Below are 26115 nucleotides of genomic sequence, written 5' to 3' on the forward strand. Positions count from 1 at the left end.
GAGCAAAGACTCGCAAACAGTTCCAAGTTCAGTCATAACCTGGCCGCATATGAATTTTCATTTGATATAATTAATAATAAAATATGGAAACATTATAGGGAAGGAGGATAAATTATGTGGAAAGCTGATTAAAACTACTTACAAACACGTATCTGGTGTTCTTCGTTACATTCCGTCGTCGATGTCCAGAGGTTCTCTTTGGACATCAGCACGCGAAACATGATCACCCAAGCTAATTTGTTTATTGAAGAAGCTTACATGCAGATCCACACATGGAAGAAAATCGTTGACAATGTCTCCTATAACTCTCGTTTCTCTCAGCAGCTGCCTTATTACCTGCCTTAGGTCTTGCACTGGTACCGCTAACAATCGATTTCTCTCTTCTAACTCCATTCTTTTGCGCCAAAACGACCTTATCTCTAATATCTCCAGTTTCGCCAGCTCCAGTGTCTCCCATTGCTTCTCAAGCGGTAACTGCAATATATTCTGTAATCTATTCCGCCATTTTGACTGAAACGATGTCAAGACCTCTTCTTGGAGCCGAATAAACCACTCCATTCGCCGGTCCCGTAGTTGCTGTGTTAGCTGCTCAATTCTTGCACGCTCCATATTTTGCCAAATGCAATTAGGGCACAATGCGAAGAATCAAAACACCCAAGCAGCATGTAAATGAGACTTCCGATGACGGCTATGCCTATGCTTTATACATATTTCAAATATACATATATACCTCTTTCTTCTATTTCCATGTCATCATACATAAAAATATAATTTCGTGGATGTGTTTATTCAATTCATTTATATAAATATAATTTCGTAGATGTGTTTATTCAATTCATTTATATTAGTCATGGATGGACTGTGATGCAATGTAATTTTGAACTGTGATGGACTGTGATGAATCTAACCATAAGTCGACCTCTTTTGGACTGTGATGGACTGTGATGCAATGTAATTTTGAAGAATGCAAATGTAATTTTATAATGCGCACGGCAACGCCACCCCCGGGCCGCCCCGCCCCGCCCCGCCCAACCAGCGGCGGATCGATTCCGGGAATTGACCCGCCGCCGGTCGGGCGAGGCGGGGCGGCCCGGGGGTGGCGCTGCGCGTGCGGCGTTTCCAGAATCCAAACTTCCCATTAATAACTCTTGTTATAGATTGATCTACTGAAGGTGTGGGATCAACTAATTGTTTACAGGTGTTTTGCAACAAAACCAACCATGCCAAAAACTGAACATTTACCTTTCAGAGATCCAAGGAAATCTCCCAAACTGCTCCAAATTTTGCAGAAATTCTTGCAAGTGAGTTGATTGACGAATTCTACACAAAGTCCACGTCTCGGATTTTCTAATTTCGCCTTCTTTTGCCTAGAATATGTGCTCGAAGTTCACTATGTGAAAATGCCTACAAAAAACTTGAATTTGACACTCCATATTCATTGAATGTGTTAAAAAATGGAAAACATTCTTTAAAATTTCTAGCATCCCAAGCAGCTGAAATGAATCGCTACTCATTTCCGCATTAAATGTCCCTATATTTGACAGCGCAGAAGTTGCCTCTATCAACCACCTCAACCAACCAATGTATGCTTCACGTGCTCTGCATCTACCATTTCAATAAGATCCATGATTTCTCCCTGCTCAGGTATTGCTATGAAATTGTTAACGGCATCATCTAACTCTTCTGTTGACCCATTGGCACTATGACAACAGTATGTCAGAAACAATAAGTGGATTGCGTGGGGGCTCACTGCTGATAAGCAGTTTTGGACTTGTTGGGTGCCGCAATTCTTATTCTACTACCACGTGCCCAGAGTGGTTTCACAAAACCACAAATTGTGAAGGCCACCTCTCCATTAAATTTCGAGAACCCTGAGGGGTCCGCAGTTAACATTCTTCGTTGATCCTTTGAATTCCAATGTTGTTGATAGCTTGTAGATTGATGCAATGGCTTGGACTTGGTTTGCTAATTTGAATGCTCAACAATTAGTTGTAGATTGGTGCCTTGCATAGGTGTGGTTAAGATTAGAAGGGTGGATTAAAGAACTTTCCCTTTTTAAATAAAAAACTATTTTAACTAAATAATAATGTCATTAATAAATTTATGATATAAATATAAATTATTTATGATAATAACCATTAAAAATGTAAAATGCCATTTAAGGTTGTGAAAGTTTATAAAGAAAAATAATAAATTTTAATACAGGGATGATGAGAAAAATGTTTGAAAGAGTCGCGGGATCAAAATTTTAACTTGGTTATTTTGACAAAAATATGTGTCTGATAATCCAGTTAGTAAAGAAAATTGATTTTTTTTTTTAAATGTAGTTTTTTTTGGGACAAGAAATAGCTACAACAGAACTTGTTTATCCCAATCATATTGAGTGATTTGTAGACATTTCTAACCCAATATTTATCACCCATGATGGTTGTTATGGTTTGAGTGACAAAAGGGATTGGATCCAGAGTAATAACACTATATCAGTCTTGAGAAACCTCTACCCCTCTCTTTAAAACTTCTTCAGGATCTAAAAGGCTCCAAGAAAGGGTCAAATTAGAACTTCTTGTTGAATACCCTCTACTAGACTCTTCCTACTATGGAGTAGCTTGTTAGGTTAATAAAACCTCCAAATATTTCTCACCAAATTTAATTGAATCCAAACTTTGAATACATGGAATGGACTTTATCCATGGCAAGAATGCAAAAATACTATCTGTTAGACTCTCCCGAGAGGAAAATCCCTAACCTCGAATAGGGGAAAACACAAGTATACTACTAGGTAAGCCTCCCATTATCATTGGGCGACCTTGCCTCTTGCTTAAAGTCTCAAGAAAGGTCCTAAACCTAAAAGGGGGATCCTTAAATGCCTATTCTTTGTTTGCTACATGGTTAAACAGATCATTCTCTTAGAATGAGTAGTCAATGCATCTGTCTGCGTGTCATACATGCCAGAGCCTGCTTTTGAAGTGTTGGAAGAAACTGTTGACATGCGAAGGTTTATTCTAGGATCATATGGTGAGGGGAAATGCATTGAACAACTTAATGATATTAGCTTCCAACATCAATTTCGTATAAAAAAAATTGATGGGAAAACACTAATATAGGGCAAGAAGTTTTCAACTACTACAGAATGGGCACTGTCATCAGGTTTGCAATTTTTGAAGTTCATTCCAGATCATCCAATATTTGCATCAAAAATATTTTTATTACAATCAGTTGGTGAAGTTCAGAATGCACGTAGACATAATAGACATATAAATTATTCTGATTGCCTAGAAGAAATTAAAAAATGTATTAGATATACATATGAGTACTTTGACATTGCTGATTTAGTTTGGTGGGAGTCATTTTTCAATAATCAAAGTGATATCATTTCAACAACAACCAATGAAGATATACCTTTGAAAAATCCATTTATTTGGCCACAAAATGTGTCGAGTGAACAAGAGGAAGTAAACATTGTTGAACAACAACAAACTCAAGGTATTATTAATTCTTCACAAGCAATGGAAAGAGAGATGTATATTGGTTCCAGAAGATCTCGTGCATAATGTGAAGCCATGGAAGACCTTTATAGGGGTTCAATACATGATATTAAGGAGGGTTGCATGATTGCAGTGCTAGCAGATGGAGATCCCAAAGGCTATCCATTTTGGGTTGCTAAAGTTATAAAGGTCTTTACAGAAAATGAGGATGTTACAAGTGTTGAAGTACATTGGTATGCCACAAATACACACCCATTCAATGGTGTGTATAAGCCAGAGATGGCAGTTGACAAAAAAAATGGTGGAAAAAGAAAAAGAAAGGGTACAAATATAAATCGCCGCCGCACAGACATATTACAATTGGAGGATGTTGACATACTTGTTTATGACTTCAATTTAACAAAGAGAGGAACTCTTCGCTTCAAGACGATAGAGATTCTGAAAAGGTTGTTACCAGAAGGAATAGTGTTGACATGAGAGTTTGTTGAAACCAGTCGTAGATCTAGAAGACTTTTGAAACCTGGAATGTTGGGCATGCATGTGGACTCAGATGGGGCACTAGTTGATGAAAGAGAAGAATATGGGACATCTTCGTCAACATCCAGTCACTCATCTGAAGATGTGAATTGTGATGGTGTGCAAGAAAATATGAGTGATTTTGAATAATTGTTTAAGACAGATTATATAACTGATGTATGCATCATATCTTCAAATAAAATTAATGTTTTCCATATGTTGTTAAATGAGAATTTATGAATCATTTTTATGTTGTTGGATTATGTCTTAGGTATGATAAATTTTATTGTTTAAATATCTACAATGCAATATCAAATTAGAGATATAATGTCTGTTTAATTCAATATACAAATACAGACTTTTGATTTCATTCAGTGATATACTTTGTTCATAATGTCATGGTTTTTTAATTTTATAGTTGAAAAAATTTCAATTTCTTTTGTATCTAGCATGGTGTGGTTGAAAACATGTTAAATTTATACTTAGGAAAGAAAAATGATATTCTACCAGAAATAATAATGTGTTTTTTCCTTAAAAATTAACTTTGTTTGAGACATAAAAAATTGGTTTTATTAGCATTTTTTAAAAAGTTTGAAAATTGACCCTAAAAAAAAAAATGTTATTCCAGTAGCATCACTTTCGTTTTGAAGCTATATTTTGCACGAAAATTTCGTAGTAAATTTTGTAGTCACTGCCATTTTTAAAACACGTTCAAAATTCACACCTAAAAAAAAAAAACATCGTTCCAGTATACACACTTTTCGTTTTTAGCACTGTTTTTGATGTTTTTTTGGGGTTTTTTGGCCAGAGTTCCCGTTTTGAGTTTATAGTTCCCGTTTCAAAGTTTACATTGTTATTTTTACTTAGAATAAATAACAAACATCAACTAACCAAATCGACACAAAGCTCAAATGTTATGTTTAAGGTTGAAAGTTTAGGAATGGAAAACTATTGCACTTTACATCAGGAAAGGGATTTAGAGAATACATGCCCATAGTGGAACCACAACATGAATGCTATGGAAGCCCATATTGTTGATACTCTATGAGAATATGAGTAGTCTAAGCAGACAGAAGGAACGAATGAGGTAACTATAGCCAAGAAAATTTTAGGTGTCAGACACTCAATTAATGACTTTGATATCATATTCAATGCTAACAATAAAAGTGCAGAAGAACCACCAACAAGTGAAGCTCCTCCTCATCACCCAACCAATCAATATAATTTGAGGAGAAAAGGACCCATTTCTAAGGAAGAGTTGAAAAACAAGAGTTAAATAAAGCAATTACTAAGAAGGATTCTACCACCAACCAATATGATTTAGATTACACAAAACAACTCTAGAAGTTCTCCATCATCTAAGAACATTTCCAGAAACAATAAGAACAAGTCCATCACTCCAGAATTTTTGAATAAGGCTACACCTCTAGATATGTTAGCAGGACCTGTTAGGAATGAAAGTATTGATTGTAACATCATTGAGGATATGAAGTGAGCTCGTGCCAATATTGCAATCTTTGAACTCGCAAAGATAACAAGCGAGCATCAGTTGATTGTCCAAGCATTCTCATCATAACCTTCGTCAAGTAACGAAGCCTCTGCTTCTCAATATTTTTCTGGTAAGTCTATTGGTATTCTCGAATCTATAATTAATGCTGTAAATTTAGATACTAACACTCTATGGACCCCTTTTCTATTAACATTTGAAAATTTTAATTATAATATCTAAAACAATTTGGTGGATTCTAATGCATCCACAAATGCAATGCCTTTATCTATTGCTAATAAAATTAATGCTAAATGGGATAAAACTTATGCACAAATCATTAGTCCAGGCAATTGATGAACTCAACAATGTTATCATTCTTTTATCACCAGACCATATAGTACACCAATTAATTAACATTGTCATTATGGACATCCCCAAAGCCTATGGTTCATTGTTAAGTAGAGATTGGTCTAGTAAGCTACAAGAATATTTATCAATAGATTGGACACACTTATGGCTTCCATATAAGGGTAGAAATAAAAAGACTCAAGTAGAAAGTGAGCCTAAATGAAACATACTATGAAAATGCTTTAGGGTCATAATGATCCTGTTAGCTTTGCATAAATTATTTTTTGAAATTGTTTCCTAAAGGTTGATCATAGTTGTTATCAAGCTTAGCCATCACCTATTCCATCACATACATAGTTGGAGCTCCTTCCTTACACTCCAATTGGTGCAAATGAAAATTTTAATATAGATATACATAATAGTAGTAATATAGGAAATAAATTAGTAGCTATTGATTTTTAGATTTTATTTTTTGATGTTTCCAAAACTCAGGATGGCTCTGGAGCTGGTTGTCTTCTTATAGACTCACATAATAAGAGGTATATTTTAGCATGTCGTTTAGAGTTTGATTGCACAAATAATATTGTTGAATATGAAGCACTCGTTTTGGGATTAAAGAAAACCATTGACCTCAAGGTAATTAGTGACTAAGAGGTTGTCACCCATCAGGTATGAAACACTATCCAATGTGTTTGACCTATTTTTTCAAACTACCAACATGAGATATGGCGACTTATTTCTCATCTTAAATCATTTAATATTAGTTGTAAGAAGAGCTTCGGCGTAAATCACATATAGAAAGATCTTTGTCGACGCGTTTCGAACCAGCAAGTGTGGCTCATCGTCAGGACAAGTTGAAGAAACAGATCCAGCTTTGCATGTTAAATAGTCTGAGCAGGGCCTCCAACAGCTATCTAGATTAACGGCTAGATTTGACCAAGGGACAGCTATCTAGATCCTCTAAATAATCATTTTGACTTTTTGACTGTCCCTTGGTCAAATCTAGCCGTTGATCTAGATAGCTGTTGGAGGCCCTGCTCAGACTATTCAACATGCAAAGCTGGATCTACTTCTTCAACTTATCCTGACGATGAGCCAAACTTGCTGGTTCGAAACGCGTCGACAAAGATCTTTCTATATGTGATTTACGCCGAAGCTCTTCTTACAACTGTTATGGATCACAGAAGTCTCAATTTAACATTTAATATTATTTATGTCCCTAGAGTTACTAATGCTACCGCAAACACATTAGCCAATGCAATTTCTAGGATGTCTCCTCTAAGAGGTGTTTTTTGTATAGAAATTATTTATAAACCATCTGTGCCTAATAACGTAATTAAATTTCCTATTTTCAATGACGACAATTAAATACTGCATTTTATGGCCAACATGGATATGTTTAAAGATGTGGCCATTGAAGAAGACGAGAAAAAGAAAACTTTGTAGGAAGAAACCAAAGAAATGAAAGGGAATAATATACCTAAAGGTACGGTGTCTCTGGAAAAACTCTATTACCTACAAAAACAATTCAGAGGACTAGTTAACACCAAGACTCAGAGCCCAAAATTATCATATGCACAAGTCAATTTGGGAACTCAAGATGATCTAAAATATGTAAACCTCAGTATATGTTGTTCTTTGCAAGAACGATAACATTTATTTGTCTTTTAAAATAGTATTATGATTTGTTTGCATGGACATATGACAATTTAAAGAGATATGATACATGTATTATCCAGCATGTCATTCCTATTAGAGAAGGGATGAACTTGTTTCAACAAAAGTTGAGGAAAGTTAATCCAATGCTTGAGCCCCTAATCCCAAAGGAGTTAAGGAAGCTAATGGATGATTGAATATTTTTTAAAGTTAGAAATTCTAATTGGGTTTTAAACCTAGTCCCTGTGAGGAAAAATTATGGTTTGATATGTTTAGATTTTCACAATCTCAACTGGGCATCAGACAAAGATAACTACTGAGTGCCATCTATGGAACATATACTCCAAACAATATTTGGGTTAGAGATGTTCTTGCTAATAGATGAATTTTCCAGATATAATCAGGTGCTAGTAGTGGAACTTGGCCATTTAAAGACCACCTTCAGGACAAATTGGGGAACTTTTTCCTTTAAGCGCATGCCATCTAGACTTATAAATTTCAGTGCTAAATTTCCAAGAGCTATGGACACCACTTTCCATGAAATAACTGGAAAAAATGTAGTAGTCTATTTGGATGATGTAACCATGTTCTCAAAGAAAAGATTAGACCATGTTCATCATCTGGAGCAGATATTTGAGCAATGTCGCAAGTATGGGATTTCCTTGAATCCAAAAGTAAGCATTTTTGGTGTGTTAAAAGGCACTCTCTTAGGACACATCATTGCCAAGAGCGGAATTGATCCGAACTTAAACAAGAATGAAAAAACTTACATATATAATCATAAATATAGAGATGTGGTAGAAAAACACTTCATTTCATTAATATAAAAACACTAAACTATGCTTACAAACATTATGGAAATAAGATAGCTCGGGTGATGGTAGCTTATCTCTAAGAAGAGATGTGGAGGCTACATGCCTCTGAACTATGTTACAATGAGGCTCAAAGGACTATTTATTATTGAGAAACAATGGAAAACCCTAAACATCCAAAAACCAAACCCTAGGAGATTAGGCCCAAAAACTGTGGGCCCCGTTTGGGTAAATTAGTACATCAACTTCCTGGGGTCGTAACTTTTGCATACAATCTTCGTTTGGTTATCATAATACCTAGTTTCAAATATCTTGAAGAGGAGGTAAAAAAATATAAGTAGGTCAACTTTGGGATGTTTATGGTGTCTCCGTTTTCCCTAAAAACGTCTTTTAGGGCCTCGAAATGGCTCTGAAAGTTCATGACCTGAAAAACTGCCAAAAATAGTAAATTATGATACAATTAAGGAAATTGAAAAATTGAAAGAGACAGTGTTGGGGGTCCAAGTGAAATAGGTGGTTGGCCACCAATATCCACCTGGATCATTCCTCCCCCCTTAGGAAGCAATGGTCCCCATTGCGTTAAGTGCCTCCATGAGATGGGGAAACTTTTGCTGAACTTGGTCCCTGGTGAGCCACTTGCCTTGGTGAAGGAGTTGGCTAGCTTTGACAACCTGATATAGTTGTATCTCCTGCTGGCGAGTGTTTTTGATCTATGTGTCCATGATCTGATCAGTGGTGGCTTGTTCCACGTAGTCTGGCTTTAGCTTTGTTGGTGTGAGTTGTTCTGCAACGTCGGATGTGTCTAGCAATGGTGGAAAGTATGGCTGAAGGCGGTCTACATTGAACACTGGGTGTAGACCAAGGAACGGTGGACTTCTAAGCTCGAAGGTGTTAGCCTCCTGCTGTGGCAGGTATTCATCTTTCATGATCGACATTTTTACATACCAAATATGTCATACTTTGCATGCTGCAACGTTCCATATTTTCTACAGAGGCCAAAGAAGAGGCCATGAAAGTGTGCTAGTCTAAGTGCCACTGCTGTGTTCCATTTTTTATGAGTTTTCAATTAAGGGAGGGCCAAACAACTTAATCTTGGTCTCCCTAGGTTTCAATTTCCTGTTGTAGAATATAGAGAATCACTATCTGTCCAAACAACTTAATCTTGGCAGATTTGTAGAGAGGTAGTGAAACAATGGTGCTCAACAGCTTAATCTGAGCCCCTGGATGAAATAAGTGTAGATGTAGATAGGAGGGTAGTGAAAAGGAAAGAAGATAAACAGGGCCTGCAAGTCTAAGTGCACCCAAACCAAAAAGAAGAAAAAATGTTAGGTAAGTAGGCTGGGTAAGTAGTTTTTGACGTTGCAGAATGAATAAGTGTGATCAATTTTGTATCTCAAAATGTTATTTCACTTCAGATCACAAGTTCAAGGCAATTTTCCCTTGAAGTAGCTCAAGCGAGGCATGACTAACTCCCCCTTCTTCTTGTTCCCCAAATCATTCACTAACCTCCCCAAAGAGGTCAAGATCTGCTTGATACCTCTTAGTTTCATCATTTTCCGTACCATTTGCCTTGGTAAAGATCTACTTTACTCAAGGAATGTTCATACTTCCTCTATGAGTCATTTTCCCCCTTAATAGCCTAAGATTTACATACTTAGCGCTCTCTCATCACATTTCATATTAACTACTAACTTTATTATGTAACTCCCTATCTATCTCCCCTCCCCCTACTAAAACTATGTTAATAACTCCCCTATATACTTATCCCTTCCTCTGGTTGAAATATAACCATAAATATTGCTTGGGAATTACTAAGTTTACTTGAAACTTAGTAAGAACCCTCATTTCGCTCAAAAACCATCTTCCTAAGGTGTTTGGACTCCTTCCAAAACATAAAAACCCCCTTCAAATGCTATCGGACTCCTTCCAATGCATTAAGGACCCTTCCAAAGCTTTAAAAAGCCTCTTCCGATCACGTAAATCATCCTCCGATCGCATTAACCCTCTTCTGATTGAGTGTTTCCTCCTCTGATGAGTTTTCCTCCCCTCCGACGCGATATCGCTGTCGGAGGTCGCAACATTTAGCCATCGACCCCCTTTTTTATAACTCCCCGATATCAATTCGCCGATACGATTTCGCAATCGGCAGTCACAAGGTTATGTACCTACATATATATCCCCCCTCTCATCCGCCGACGCGATATTGCTATCGCACCCGAAAGCATATCGCATCGCGATCCACTCATTTCTGCAATATTTCCCATTTTCGCACAGCCGCATGCCTTATCGCTTTGTCCGATATCGGCAATTGCTCCCATCGCCTCACACATATAAAAGCCATTGCCCCTTGTCCCCGCCAATTTCCGATCTCCGATTTAATCCCCGCCGTACTGCCACGTCACTACCGTACTGGGACCCACTGCTGGCGTCATACTAATGTCATGCTGACGTCATCACTAAAGGAAGGCGCGAAGGGCACAAATCATAGCAAAGAGAGCCCGGAATGAAAAACTGAGGCAGTTTTCGATGCGCGCATCGCTAAGAAAAAATGACCAAAATGGAAGGCTTCATATCGCTCGACTACTAGCAAGCCCGAAAACTCGCAGTTTGACAGAAATTCTTCATTTATGATTACTATTCAAATCAGCTAGTGCCGGTAGCATTCCAAAGGCCACAGAAATCATTTGCAGCAGCCATTCTTGCCTTGAAAGGGCAGAAAAGGAGCGATTTGACAGTTTCAAACACGTCAAGGGAGAGTAAGTGGCCCGAGTCAAGTGTTAAAGAGTATCAGAAGAAAGATAAAGCCCAAATTCAATCAAAGAGTATCAGTGAAGCGGCAAAGTGTATCAGGTCTGCAATACCAAAGCGGGTGAACATTAAAGGCCCCCAAGCAAAGTCAAAGAAAGTGGTAAAGCCATTTAAAGGCTCTCAGATCACAGTTAATGCACATCAAAACCACTCAAGAGCAGGGGATCAAAGCCCAAAGCACAGTTATGGCTAAATGAACATCACAGAGCCATAAGGACAGATTTCGACTCATTTTTGAGGCGGCTGCCCCAACGCAGCACTTAGATATCTTCTTGCATTAATTCCACGACAAGATTAGATTAAAGAACTGACTTCCCTCAGATTTGTTTAAGATCTTCTGTAATGGATATTTTTAGATATTTTCCCTATATAAACCACCCTAATTCATTGTTTAAAGGGTTGGTTGGTTGATAACCCTCATGCTGAACTCACACTGTATGTTTGAGAATTTCTATAATCAAAGACTGCTGAAAATCTTGGAGGATGGACTATCTGTTGTGTTATTAATGGCTGAAGAGTGAAATATAGAATTCTTGCGCTGCTACATGGCCCAACAAGTGTTTCTTACCTCTGTTTTCAATTCACATATGTTTATATCATACATATATCACCATCTAAGTTATAGAAAGAAAAATTAGCTTAAAATTTGTGTGGCTGCACTCTATGCTTAGTTTCTGTGACTTCTATATGTTTTCTTCTGATTTAGGCATAAATATGAATTCCTCATGGCTCATATTTGCTCTGTTTCATTCATGTATGACTGATATTTAGGAATTCTTGACCGCTCCTAAATATAGTTCACTCGCCTTCCCTCTGCTAAGCTGAATGAGAGATTCTTAGTTGCCTTTCATTCCTTAGCCTTCATTTCATCCTTTTAGCTTGAATGATTGTTTCATGTGTAGCTATCCTACTCTATATTCCTCTTGTGACCAAGAAAACGCACCAGCAGCCCAACTCCATGACGCCATGCCTAATGGTTTGAACCTCTCACACGATGCATGCCTCCCTACTTGAAAACATCAATCATCCCACCAAAACTTAAACAAAAACCCAAAGAAGCATATAACTAGCCTAAAATCAACCCAAAACAAAGTTAAAACAGAAAGAGAGAGCCCTCTCTGATTGCAGGTAGGCTAGGACTTGCAGTCCAAAGATTGGTTTGTGGTTACCTCGGCCGTATCCCTTAAGGAGCCAAGGGACAACCTGAGTGATAACATCATTGGCGACTCCGCTAGGGACCTTATTCAGAAAATTCCAAAAAGCAAGTTAGAAGCTGGCTCCTAAGAAGAAAAAACATAATACCAGGTCAAACCTAGACCCAAATCCACCAGCTGTTTTTGAAAATCCGAATTTAATCCCAAGAAACCTCAGGAAATTAGAGCAAAAAGAGGATTTTGCTGATTCTAGTCCTGAGATAGTTTAGCCAAGCTGTGTTCCAACCCCTATCAAAGTTCTATTTCGTTCAACCCCTAGTTCCCCTTGTTCTTCATCCACCTCTCCAAGCACCTTTTCCACACCTTCGTTCACTACGCATACTACCACTGCTACTCCTATTATCCCAGTTGTTCCAGCTATTCTGTTTATCCCTGTTGCTCCACTTATACCTGTTAATATGGCTAATAGATATGCACCCTTACAGCTGCCTGCTAACCTCGGGGCTATGCCTCAGGATTACCAGAATAACTTATTTTGATGGCACAAGTGCCTGCACAGCCCTTCAGCATACAAAGAAAATGCAGGATTACTTTGAAAGCTATGAGATTGACGATGATGGGGTGAGAATGAATATTTTTGTCCAAAGTTTGGCAGGCGATGTCAGGACTTGGTTTAGAGCACTCCCAGCTAATTCCATAGCAGACCCAGAAGCCTTATACCAGTCATTTAACAACAGATGGGAGAAAAAGAAAGACCCCTTGCACATACTAGCCGAATACGATACAATCAAAAGAGGCCCTCAAGAGACTGTTTTGGACTATTGTGCAAGATTCAATAATGTCTACAATGCAATACCACAGAACTTAAGGCCTCCACCTGACCTTGCCTTGTATAAATTCCCTGATGGTTTCGACCCATATATGGCCTACCAGTTAAAAGAAAGAGCCCCTAACAGCCTTGCGGAAATGCAAAATGTGGCTATCAATGTGGAGGCAAATTTAATTGCCAAAAGAAACAGAGCCAAAATAGAGAGGAGAACAACCTTTAAGGAAGAACCCTCAGCCATAGACCAAAAGCTGGATGCCCTTATGAATGGCATGCATACGCTGGTAGACAGAGTGGACAACGTTGAGAAAAAATCATCATGGGACGGGCAGCAAACCAACGCTGTTAGGAACCCGAACTTCAGGAGGAATCAAAACCCAAACGCTGGAAGAGCAAGCCCAGACCGTGAAATAAGGCCTCCTTTACAAGAAAATTACACTGAGACATCAACAACTAATGAGCCCATAGAAGACACTCACATAAACCTAATGGGTTTGAAGAACGAGCAACATGTCTTCTTAACTAAAGAAGACCAAAATAACGATAATATGCATCAATTCCAAACCCAAACCCAAGAGTCTTTCGACTTTGAACAAGCCTATGACCCAGCCGTTTATGAGATAAACAAGCAATATAAGCTAAGAACCAGAACGATTGATGTGCCCAAGCCCATCAAACCAAAGGAAAAACAATAGCCCGATAAAATCAAAGGCAAGACTGTTATAATAGAACACGTTGAACAATCTGTCCCAAACCCACAGCACGTAACCATAGATGATATAACTATCGAACAACGTTCTAAAAAGCAGCCTGTCGTGCCTTTTTCCTCAAAGGAAAATGCGCACAGCGTTCCAAAAAGCTTTCCCATAACTGAAAAAATGCAAGCGATCACTCTCCATAACGCTGGAAAATGAGAGCAAATCGCTGATAATTCAAATGAAAAATAAAAATCTTCCATCATCAACACCAAGACTCCACTGGAAAAGCCATTTAATTTAGAGGCATAGATAGGAAAATTTAAGATATCCATCCCCCTCTCAGAACTTGCCAAGCATGATGTTTATAGGCAGCAAATACAAATATCGCTACAAATTCCTGAGGTTAAGGATGATGTAAATATTTTAGATGATACCCCAGAGTTGCTCTTTGGCCCAAAAGTCAATGGAAAAACAGTCAATGGAGCAGTTTTGCCATTTTATATCAGTTTGCATATCCATGATAAAATTTTACATAATGCAATGTTTGACTCAGGTGCATCACACAATCTTATGCCCAAAGCGGTAATGGAAAGACTAAACCTTGACATAACTAGGCCATACAAAGATTTATTCTCCTTTGACTCAAGTCAAGTCAAGTGTTTAGGCCTAATCAAAGACTTGTGTGTCTCCTTAGTCCAATATCCTAATAAGACAATCCTCATGGATGTGGTGGTTGCTGACATTCCACCAAAGTATGGCATGCTCCTATCAAGATCTTGGGGAGCAAAACTCCAAGGATCCCTCCAATTAGACCTCTCTTACGCCACTATATCAGTTTTTGGGCAACCAAAAAGACTATATAGAGAAACACTCATGAAATATATGGTGAGTAGCGAGGATAAGCCACAAAACTTCCCCATCTACTCAATCCATACTGATATGGATTCATTTATTTTGTTTAATGATGATAGATGCCCTTTAACTAATGTCAAGCCTTTGGATCTGGAACAACAAGAACACATCAATGAAGAATCGGTTGCACATACCCATGATACTGTCACAACAGCCAATGCAACCAGCACACAAGAAGAACCTCCCGGAACACAAGATTCAGGTCCGCCCAATCCTAAAATGGTTGAAACTCTTAATACTAACCACAAGCAAGAAATCACATGGTATTTAGAGTTTGATGGTTCAGTTAATAAGTTAGGAGCATGGGCTGGAATATGGATCCACAACACACATAACAATCATGCACAAGGTCATGCATATAGACTGAATTTCAAATGCACCAACAAAATGGCAGAGTATGAGGCTCTCCTTTTAGGCCTTAGACTGCTCAAAGCTCTAGGAGCTGCCAAAGTGTCTATTCTAGGTGACTCCGACCTAGTAATCCAACAAATGGAAGGTAACTTTGTTACTAATGACAATAGATGAGGGCCTATAGGACAGCTGCCACTAATATACTCAATGCATTCTCTAAATCCATCTTGCCAAGATTTCAAGAAATCATAACATTCATGCTCACAGTCTAGCCACCTTTGCTAGCACATGCAAGCTTCCCTTTGAGCCAAATCACCATTTCAATGCTGAAATAAAACATAGGCCTGCTATCCCAAATAACGTTAAAGATTGGCAAGTGTTTGAAAGCGATGAACAAATTAATAATTTCCTCACTCTTGAGCATGAGTTTTCAAATATAAACATTGACATGGATGCCATGAATGACTCCCAACAGTAAACAAATGAAAATCAGCAGGCTGTAACAGCCAAACAAATGCTAAACCCAACTATTTTTGACAATGCAAACATAAAAGAGATGAAACAGATGCATCTGGAGGAAATAGCCAAAACAAAGGCCGAGATCGTTGATCTAAAAGATAACTTTCTCCCTGCTGGCCTCACTCCATTAGAAGATATGTTTGACGCAAATGATGTTCCCAAAAAGCCAAAAATGCAGCCCTTAAATGCTGCTATAGAAGAACACAACATTGGGACAACAGAGAAGCCCAAAATGATCAAACTATCTCAATCTTTGCCACCTGATCAAAATCCCAAATATGTTGATTTGTTCAAAGAATTCCAAGATGTATTTGCTTGGAGTTATGAGGATTTGAAGTCCTATGACACCTCAGTGATCCAACACACCATTCCCTTAAAACCAAACCAAAAGCCCTTCAAACAAAAACTAAGAAGAATCAATCCCGTGCTTCTCCCCTTGATTGAAAAGGAAGTGAAAAGAATGTTTGAAGCAGGTATCATAGCACCCATCATATTTTCTGAATGGGTGTCGAATCTTGTTCCCACAAGAAAGAAGACAGGTGACATTAGGCTATGTGTGGACCTAAGAAACTTAAACCAAGTCTCCCTAAAAGACCACTACCCATTGCCAAAAATGGATCACATTCTACAAAGAGTAGTGGGGTCATCAAGAATTTCACTGCTTGATGGCTTTTCAGGTTTTAATCAAATACTTGTTCACCCAGATGACCAAGACAAGACAGCCTTTACCACACCGTGGGGAACATTTAAGTATGTTAAAATTCCTTTTGGACTAAAGAACGTTGGTGCAACCTTTCAAAGGGCAATGGACATTGCATTTGCCAAGGAAATCCATGATTTCCTAGTTGTCTACCTTGATGACTTAACCCCCTTCTCCAAATCTGATCAAGAGCACCTTAAACACCTTAGGCAAATATTCATGACATGTAGGAAATATGGCATTTCCTTGAATCCCAAGAAGTCTCTCTTTGGCCTTGAAGAAGGCAAACTACTTGGCCATATCATCTCAAAAGATGGTATTAGAATAGATCTGGAAAGGATCCAAGCCATTTTGCAAATCCCATATCCAAGAAACATAAAAGAATTGCAAGCATTCCTTGGAAAGATCAATTTCTTAAGGAGATTCATCCCAAACTTGGCTGAACTAATAAGAATGCTAAACAACATGCTTAAGAAGGATGCCAAGGTAAAATGGTCTCTTGAAACCAAGCAAGCCTTTGAGAGTATCAAAGCTGCCTTAACCCAAGCCCCTGTCCTCACCAGTCCACAATTTGACAAAGATTTTATCATCTTTTCTTTTGCATCTGATCACACCATAGCTGCTGTCCTTTTACAAAAGGATGATCAAGGAAATGAAAAGCCAATTGCATTTTTTAGCCGAGCCCTTAGGGATGCCCCTTTGAAGTACCAAATCATGGAGAAGCAGGCCTATGCCCTTGTTAAAGCAATCAAAGATTTCCGAGTTTACATTTTATATTCACATGTGATTGCCTATGTCCCAAATGCTATTGTAAAAGACATATTAATCCAAGAGGGATTAGAAGGCAAAAGAAGCAAGTGGATTGCTAATATCCTTGAGTATGACATTGAGATAAAGCCAACCAAGCTCATAAGGGACAAGGTTTAGCCAAACTGATGTCCGAAACAAATTTTCAAGCCCTAGACATTAACCAACTGGACAATGAACATGAGCTGGCGACTCCACAGATCAGTGAAACCTTCTTGCAATCCCCATGGTATGGTGATATTTGTTTTGTATTGTTAAACCTGTTTTCTCCCCCAGGATTGTCCAGAACCAAGAAAAGATTTTTAAAAATGAAAGCTTTAAAGTTTTGTATCTTAGATGGTGCATTATTTTGGAAAAATCATGAAGGCATATTGCTTAATTGTTTAATCATGAATGAAACTAACAATGTCATGAAAGAATTCCATGCAGGGGACTGTGGAGGACATCTATATTGGAAGTCCACTGCTGATAAAATTTTAAGGGCTAGTTTCTATTGGCCCTCTTTGTTTGCAGATGTAAAGAAGTTTGCTACCTCATGCCACAAATGCCAAATCTTTGACGGAAAAAGAAATCGCTGCCCTTGCCCCTTAAGCCCATCTCAACCGAAAAGCCGTTTCAACAATGGGGTCTTGACTTCATTGGAGAAATCCATCCCTCTTCCTCAGGCCAGCACAAATGGATTCTAACAACCACAGACTATTTCACCAAGTGGATTGAGGCCATCCCATGTAGGCAAGCTAATGACACCACCATTATCCAATTCCTCGAATGCAACATCCTTTCTAGATTTGGCTGCCCTGAGAAGATCATCACTGACAACGCTGCTACCTTCAAATCCAAAAAGATGATCAATTTTTGCCATAAATTTCATATCACCTTAGGCCACTCCACAACATATTACCCTCAAGGTAATGGCTTGGCCAAATCATCCAACAAAAGCCTGATTAATATTATCAAGAAGATCTTAGAAGAAAACAAGAAGAACTGGCATAAAAAGCTCACAAATGCCCTTTGGGCAGACAGACTTTCAACAAAGAGATCCATTGGGATGAGCCCTTATGAGCTAGTATATGGTATGGAGGCTAGATTTCCATCTTCCTTGGGTATTCCTATCATCAAGCTGTTACAAGAGATTCAGGCAGAACCAAATGATGTTCAAAGAAGAATAAATCAGGCCATTCATCTTCAGAAAACCAGAGAGCAAGTGTATGACAGAGCTCAAATTGTGCAAGAGAGGCTGAAGAAAGCATTTGACAAAAGGACCAAGGCTGAGGATTTCTGCATTGGTAACAAAGTTCTAAGGTGGGACTCACGAAGAGAATACAAAGGAAAGCATGCAAAATTTGATTTTCTATGGAAGGCCCATTGGTTATCAGTGCTGTGCAAGGCAATAACACGTATTTTCTCAAAACTGAAGATGGCAGTGCAATTGAAGAAGGCCCTGTGAATGGCCAAATGTTGAAACATTATCGAGATCCCTTTTAAAGGGATACAATGCCCCTGTGTATATATTTGTATATTAGTGTTTGTATATATGTCAACGCTTTCCTTTTATGTTTGTATCAAGCAACGCTGTTATATCAAATCAAATTCAGTTAGAAGTGCTACAATCAAGCTTCCCACTTTAGTCAATAGTATCAAAATAGAGGAGCGTTTTAGGTTTCATATCAGCACCCTTGGTCAAAGCAAAAATAGGGGAAATACATCAGTTTTGATCCATGTTTTGAGACTATTTCAAAAGGCAGTGCTCAGGCAACATTGTACATAACATTAAGCACGCAGAAGAAAGCAGGCGACGCTATATAGTTAACAACAATTCAGTTGAGGAGAGTGTTGTTCAGATCTCAAAATTCCAGTCTTTTAGCAGCCATCGAAGAATTGTTTTCAGTTCCACGGCAACAATAGAAGATCAAGGCAGTCTGACCTGATGTTCTTGGCTTTTCACAAGGAAAATCCATCCCCAAGTGGAGCCACTGTTAACCTCCTGCTGCGGCAGGTATTCATCTTTCATGATCGACATTCATCTTTGATGATCGACATTTTTACATACCAAATATGTCATACTTTAAATGCTGCAACGTTCCATATTTGCTACAGAGGCCAAAGAAGAGGCCATGAAAGTGTGCTAGTCTAAGTGCCACTGCTGTGTTCCATCTTTGATGAGTTTTCAGTTAAGGGAGGGCCAAACAACTTAATCTTGGTCTCCCTAGGTTTCAATTTCCTGTTGTAGAATATAGAGAATCACTATCTGTCCAAACAGCTTAATCTTGGCAGATTTGTAGATAGGTAGTGAAACAAGGGTGCTAAACACCTTAATCTGAGCCCCTGGATGAAATAAGTGTAGATGTAGATAGGAGGGCAGTCAAAAGAAAAGAAGATAAACAAGGTCTGCAAGTCTAAGTGCACCCAAACCAAAAAGAAGAAAAAATGTTAGGTAAGTAGGCTGGGTAAGTAGTTTTTTAGGTTGCAGAATGAACAAGTGTGATCAATTTTGTATCTCAAAATGTTATTTCACTTCAGATCACAAGTGCAAGGCAATTTTCCCTTGAAGCAGCTCAAGCGAGGCATGACTAACTCCCCCTTCTTCTTGTTCCCCAAATCATTCACTAACCTCCCCAAAGAGGTCAAGATTTGCTTGATACCTCTTAGTTTCATCATTTTCCATACCATTTGCCTTGGTAAAGATCTACTTTACTCAAGGAATGTTCATGCTTCCTCTATGAGTCATTTTCCCCCTTAATAGCCTAATATTTACATACTTAGTGCTCTCTCATCACATTTCATATTAACTACTAACTTTATTATGTAACTCCCTATCTATCTCCCCTCCCCCTACTAAAACTATGTTAATAACTCCCCTATATGCTTATCCCTTCCTCTGGTTGAAATATAACCATAAATATCGCTTGGGAATTACTAAGTTTACTTGAAACTTAGTAAGAACCCTCATTTCGCTCAAAAACCATCTTCCTAAGGTGTTTGGACTCCTTCCAAAACACAAAAACCCTCTTCAAATGCTATTAGACTCCTTCCAATGCATTAAGGACCCTTCCAAAGCTTTAAAAAGCCTCTTCCAATCACGTAAATCATCCTCCAATCGCATTAACCCTCTTCCGATTGAGTGTTTCCTCCTCCGATGAGTTTTCCTCCCCTTCGACGCGATATCGCTGTCGGAGGTCGCAGCATTCAGCCATCGGCCCCCCTTTTTATAACTCCCCGATATCAATTCGCCGACACGATTTCAAAATCGGCAGTCGGAAGGTTCTGTACCTACATATATATCCCCCCTCTCATCCGCCAACGCGATATTGCTATCGCACCCGAAAGCATATCGCATCGCGATCCACTCATTTCTGCAATATTTTCCATTTTCGCATAGCCGCATGCCTTATCGCTTTGTCCGATATAGGCAATCGCTCCCATCGCCTCGCACATATAAAAGCCATTGCCCCTTGTCCCCTCCGATTGCCGATCTCCGATTTAATCCCCGCCGTACTGCCACGTCACCCTGCCACGTCACTACCATACTGGGACCCACTGCTGGCATCATACTGACGTCATCACTAAAGGAAGGCGTGAAGGGCGCAAATCGCAGCAAAGAGAGCCCGGAATGAAAAACTGAGGCAGTTTTCAATGCACGATAAGCGCTTAGCGCTAATCGCTAAGAAAAAATGACCAAAATGGAAGGCTTCATATCGCTCGACTACCAGCAGGCCCGAAAACTCACAGTTTGACAGAAATTATTCATTTATGATTACTATTCAAATCAACCAGTGCCGGTAGCATTCCAAAGGCCACAGAAATCATTTGCAGCAGCCATTCTTGCCTTGAAAGGGCAGAAAAGGGGCGATTTGACAGTTTCAAACACGTCAAGGGAGAGTAAGTGGCCCGAGTCAAGTGTTAAAGAGTATCAAAAGAAAGATAAAGCCCAAATTCAATCAAAGAGTATCAGTGAAGCAGCAAAGTGTATCAGGTCTGCAATACCAAAGCGGGTGAACATTAAAGGCCCCCAAGCAAAGTCAAAGAAAGCGGTAAAGCCATTTAAAGGCTCTCAGATCATAGTTAATGCACGTCAAAACCACTCAAGAGCAGGGGATCAAAGCCCAAAGCACAGTTATGGCTAAATGAACATCACAGAGCCATAAGGACAGATTTCGACTCATTTTTGAGGTGGCTGCCCCAGGGCAGCACTTAAATATCTTCTTGCATTAATTCCACGACAAGATTAGATTAAAGAACTGACTTCCCTCAAATCTATTTAAGATCTTCTGTAATGGATATTTTTAGATATTTTCCCTATATAAACCACTCTAATTCATTGTTTAAAGGGTTGGTTGGTTGATAACCCTCATGCTGGACTCGCACTGTATGTTTGAGAATTTCTATAATCAAAGACTACTAAAAAGCTTGGAGGATGGACTGTCTGTTGTGTTATTAATGGTTGAAGAGTGAAATATAGAATTCTTGCGCTGCTACTTGGCCCAATAAGTGTTTCTTACCTCTGTTTTCAATTCACATATGTTTATATCATACATATATCACCATCTATGTTACAAAAAGAAAGATTAGCTTAGAATTTGCGTGGCTGCACTCTATGCCAGTTTCTGTGACTTCTATATGTTTTCTTCTGATTTAGGCATAAATATGAATTCTTCATGGCTCGTATTTGCTCTGTTTCATTCATGTATGACTGATATTTAGGAATTCTTGACTACTCCTAAATATAGTTCACTCGCCTTCCCTCTGCTAAGCTGAATGAGAGATTCTTAGTTGCCTTTCATTCCTTAGCCTTCATTTCATCCTTTTAGCTTGAATGATTGTTTCATGTGTAGCTATCCTGCTCTATATTCCTCTTGTGACCAAGAAAACGCACCAGTAGCCCAACTCCATGACTCCATGCCCAATGGTTTGAACCTATCACACGATGCATGCCTCCCTACTTGAAAACATCAATCATCCCACCAAAACTTAAACAAAAACCCAAAGAAGCATATAACTAGCCTAAAATCAACCCAAAACAAAGTTAAAATAGAAAGAGAGAGCCCTCTTTGATTGCAGGTAGGCTAGGACCTGCAGTCCAAAGATTGGTTTGTGGTTACCTCGGCCGTATCGCTTAAGGAGCCAAGGGACAACCTGAGTGATAATAGAAGGCATTGTCCCCTACAACCTTGGTGATGGTGTATGGCCCATATTAGAGCGGGTGTAGCTTACGGTGGGGTCCATCAAGTCGCTCCTTATGCAAATGTAGCCAAACTTTGTCACCCACCTGGAGCTTGTGTGACACCCAATGTTGATCATGGTTTTGGTTGTACTTAGCATTGACTCTATCCAATATATCACGGACTTGCTGACAGATGTATTGAATGCGCTCAATGAAGGTATTAGCCCTGTCGACTTTAGAATCGACATGAGCTGAATCTGCTTGAGTAGCTGCAAATGGTATGGCCACATCAATGGGACATAATGGTTGAAATGCCAACCCTACCTAAAAGGGGTTGTGGCTCGTTGAGTTGTGGAGAGCTCTGTTGTAGTTGTGCTAGACATACGGGAGGCTTTCATCCCATGTGCATGGATGCTTCGAGTTGTACATGCATAGAATGCATACGATCTTCCTGTTGACAACTTCTGTTTGTCCATCAGTTTGGGGATGGAAAGCCAGGGACTTAGTAAGCTTTGTATCCAACATCGACCAGAGATTTGACCAAAATGCAGTTAGGAATCTGTTGTCCCGATATGAGACAATGGACTGTGGGATCCCAAAGTGTACCCACACTCGCTCAAAGAAGAGCTTAGTAGTGGCCTCTGCTATGATACTCTTCTTGTAGGCTGCCATGATGACCATATTAGAGAATCTGTTGATGACCACAAAAACGCAATCATTGTCGTGCATAGTAGAAGGAAGGCCTGACATGTAATCCATGGAGAGATTACCAAGGCCGACTAGGAGTAGGTAAAGGAGTATACATGCTTTGCTTCTTCATGGTTGGTTTGGAAATGACGCGGGTGGTGCATGATCTAATTTACTTCCCAACATCTCGACGAAGTTTCGGCTAATAAAAATACTTCTTCAATATGACCACTATTTTCTCTACTCCAAAATTTCCAGAGACCCAACTGTAGTATGCCCCCCAAATCATCTTGGCACACTCGGTTGAAGGAACATAGATGTATCCCAGGTAGCATAACAGTGCATCCTGGAGGTGAAAATTTGGAACTTTCTTCCCTTCCAGAACTATCTGGTATGTGCTGCCGAATTATTGGTCACTCTTGTAAAGATGCGGCCACCCTAATGTCTCGTGCCTATAGGAGTTGAGCACAGTGATCAGTGCCATGATCGGTGGTCAGCTGAGGCAATCAATGATATTATTGGTGTTGTCCTTTTTATACTTAATGTTCAAATGGAACTGTTGTAGGTAGGTGGACCATTTCTGATGGAAATCGTTCTGCAACTTCCCTTGGGTCTCTATGAATTGTAGAGGTTGGTGGTCTATGTGGATGACCATTTCCTTCCCAAAAATATAATGCTTCCATGACAACATTCCTGCACAATGGAATACATTTCTTTGTCATAAGTGGGGTACTTTTGGACTATGTTTGAAAGTGTCTCACTATGGTAAGCCATTGGATGCCCATACTGAGTAACAACCACACCAATAGCATAGTCAGAGGCATATTTCTTAATCTCAAATGGTAGTTGCAGTTTTGGTAATGTGAGCACTAGTGGAGAACATAGGTGATTCTTTAACTCGGAGAATGCTTGCTTTTTGGTTTCAGACCAAAAAAACTTTTCTTTTGGTCTGCGCTTGGTGACTTGACTTAAAGGCCAAGAGATATGAGAGAACCCCAACACGAACCTACGGTAGAACTTGGCAAGACCCAAAAAGTTACAGAGCTCTGTTTGAGTGGTTAGGGCTAGCCAATCCCAAATGACTTGTATCTTGGATGGTTCCACATGTGCACCTTGCTCATCAATTATTTACCCCAAATATTGAACGTGGGTCAGGCAAAAAGTGCATTTCTCCAACTTAGCACACAAATTGTGTTGTCGCAGGGTTTGAAGGACCTGTCGAATATGGTGGTGATGCTCATCCAAGCTCTGGTTGAAGATTAAGATGTCATCTAAATACACCACCATGAATGCATTGGTGAAGGGTCGCAAGATGTCGTCCATCAGTCTCATGAATGTTGCAGGGGAATTCATCAATCTAAATGACATGACAAACCTTTCGAAGAGGACCTCCTTAGATTTGAAGGTAGGCTTCCACACATCGGAGGGTTCGACAGGCACATGGTGATAACATAACTTCAATTCAACCTTGTTGAAATATTTGGCCCCCATGAGCTAGTCAAGAAGGTCATCAATATGAGGGATTGGGTACCTTTTCCATACAATGGTCTTGTTCAACGCCCGTTAGTTAATATAGAGTCTCCAAGTCCCATCCTTCTTATGTACCAATACAATCGGGCTCCCACAGGGTGATGAACTTGGTTTGTTGTGCCCTTTCTACAATAGTTCATAGATTTGCCTCCTCATCTCATCGTTCTCTAGAAAAGAGCGCTAATAGATAGATCAGTTAGATTGATGGAGTGCTTTCTCTGACAATGTAGAGGTACCCTTGTAGGTGAGGCAAAAATATCCTTGTACTCCTCCACAACCTTTTCATTTTGTCACTGCTGTGTAGAGGATCCATACTTGGAATTCGTGGCCACAACCTTCTTCTTTCCCTAAGGGTGAATCATAAGGAAAACAACTTTCCTAGTATGGGATATGATCTTACTGCATTTCTTTGTAGTGATCAAAGAGATGGTGGTAGGTGGGGCTACCTCCGATATCCTATACAACTTGTTGGCCAAGGTAATAATCACAGAGCGAGGTCTAGACTCATATACATCATGTCACTTCCACAAGTATGGTTTTCCTAACAATACATCACAAACTTCAAGAGGAGCAACATCACACAGTACCTCATCCATGAAGGGCTTGATGTTGTAGGGAAGGAAACACGGCTAGCTGACGCAAAGATCCCATCCTTGGTGAAGCCACCTGATGGTGTACGACTGTGGATATGATGTAGTCTTTAGGCCCAGCTTCTTCATGACCTTTGTTGAAATTTTAGGTTTTAACCCTATACAAAAATTACCTACATACGAATTCTAAAACACGGAAAATAAACAATGCGAGAGCATAACACATAAAACATATATAAACAGAGATTTTACCCTGTATTCCAAAACTGGGACTACCATCTTGATTTTTCATTATATTCCTTTTAATGTTACAATACATATATATACATGCCGAAGCATCCAATACCATGGACCGAAAACCATCGCACCCAAAACCATGTGAGAAAACCAGGCAAAAAACCATAGATAGGTTCACCCACCTAATATAGGGTCCCAAAAAATTTTCCCTGGGGAACTGCCCCGAACTCCATAGAGGGGGGTTGACTACCCCCCTCAAACCCCCTGCACAGGGGGGAAGAAGCCCCCCCTGTGACCCACCGGCTGCACAATCAAAACAATGAAGGGGGGGCTTTGCCCCCCCTCTAACCGCCTGGTGAACTAGGGGAGCTAGTCGTGGAAAGAATATAACACAACCCAATAGAAATGAGTTTCTTTTGGCTCTTTATGTTGATAATGAACTGCAACAGAGAGCCCTTCACCCACATCTATGAGGGGAAGAGGCGTCCCTGCTCCTCTGGATCTTCAAGCTCAATCTTATGGATCTTGGTGGTGGTCACGGTGGCACTGGGCTCTGCATCAATGATCTTCTTCCCTTTGTCAGTTCCCTTATCAGGTTCTAATTCAGAGATGGAACATGTGTCTGATTTAGAAGCCTTCATCTCAGACAACAATGACTTCTTAGCCCAACACTAACTTGTATTGTGAGTGGAGCTCTTATGGAACTCACACCATTTTCTTGTGTCCTTCTTTGTCTTCGTGGTGTTGTTCTTTGCTTGCAGCTTCGGCGCACTGTCCTGGGTAACCTCGCCTTAGCTTGGTCCTTTGTTTTGTGGTTTGGGGGAACCAT

This window comes from Pinus tabuliformis, chromosome 1_1, assembly GCF_031772625.1.
Source record: "Pinus tabuliformis cultivar Carrire ecotype Pingquan chromosome 1_1, CPIR1, whole genome shotgun sequence".
NCBI lineage: Eukaryota > Viridiplantae > Streptophyta > Pinopsida > Pinales > Pinaceae > Pinus > Pinus tabuliformis.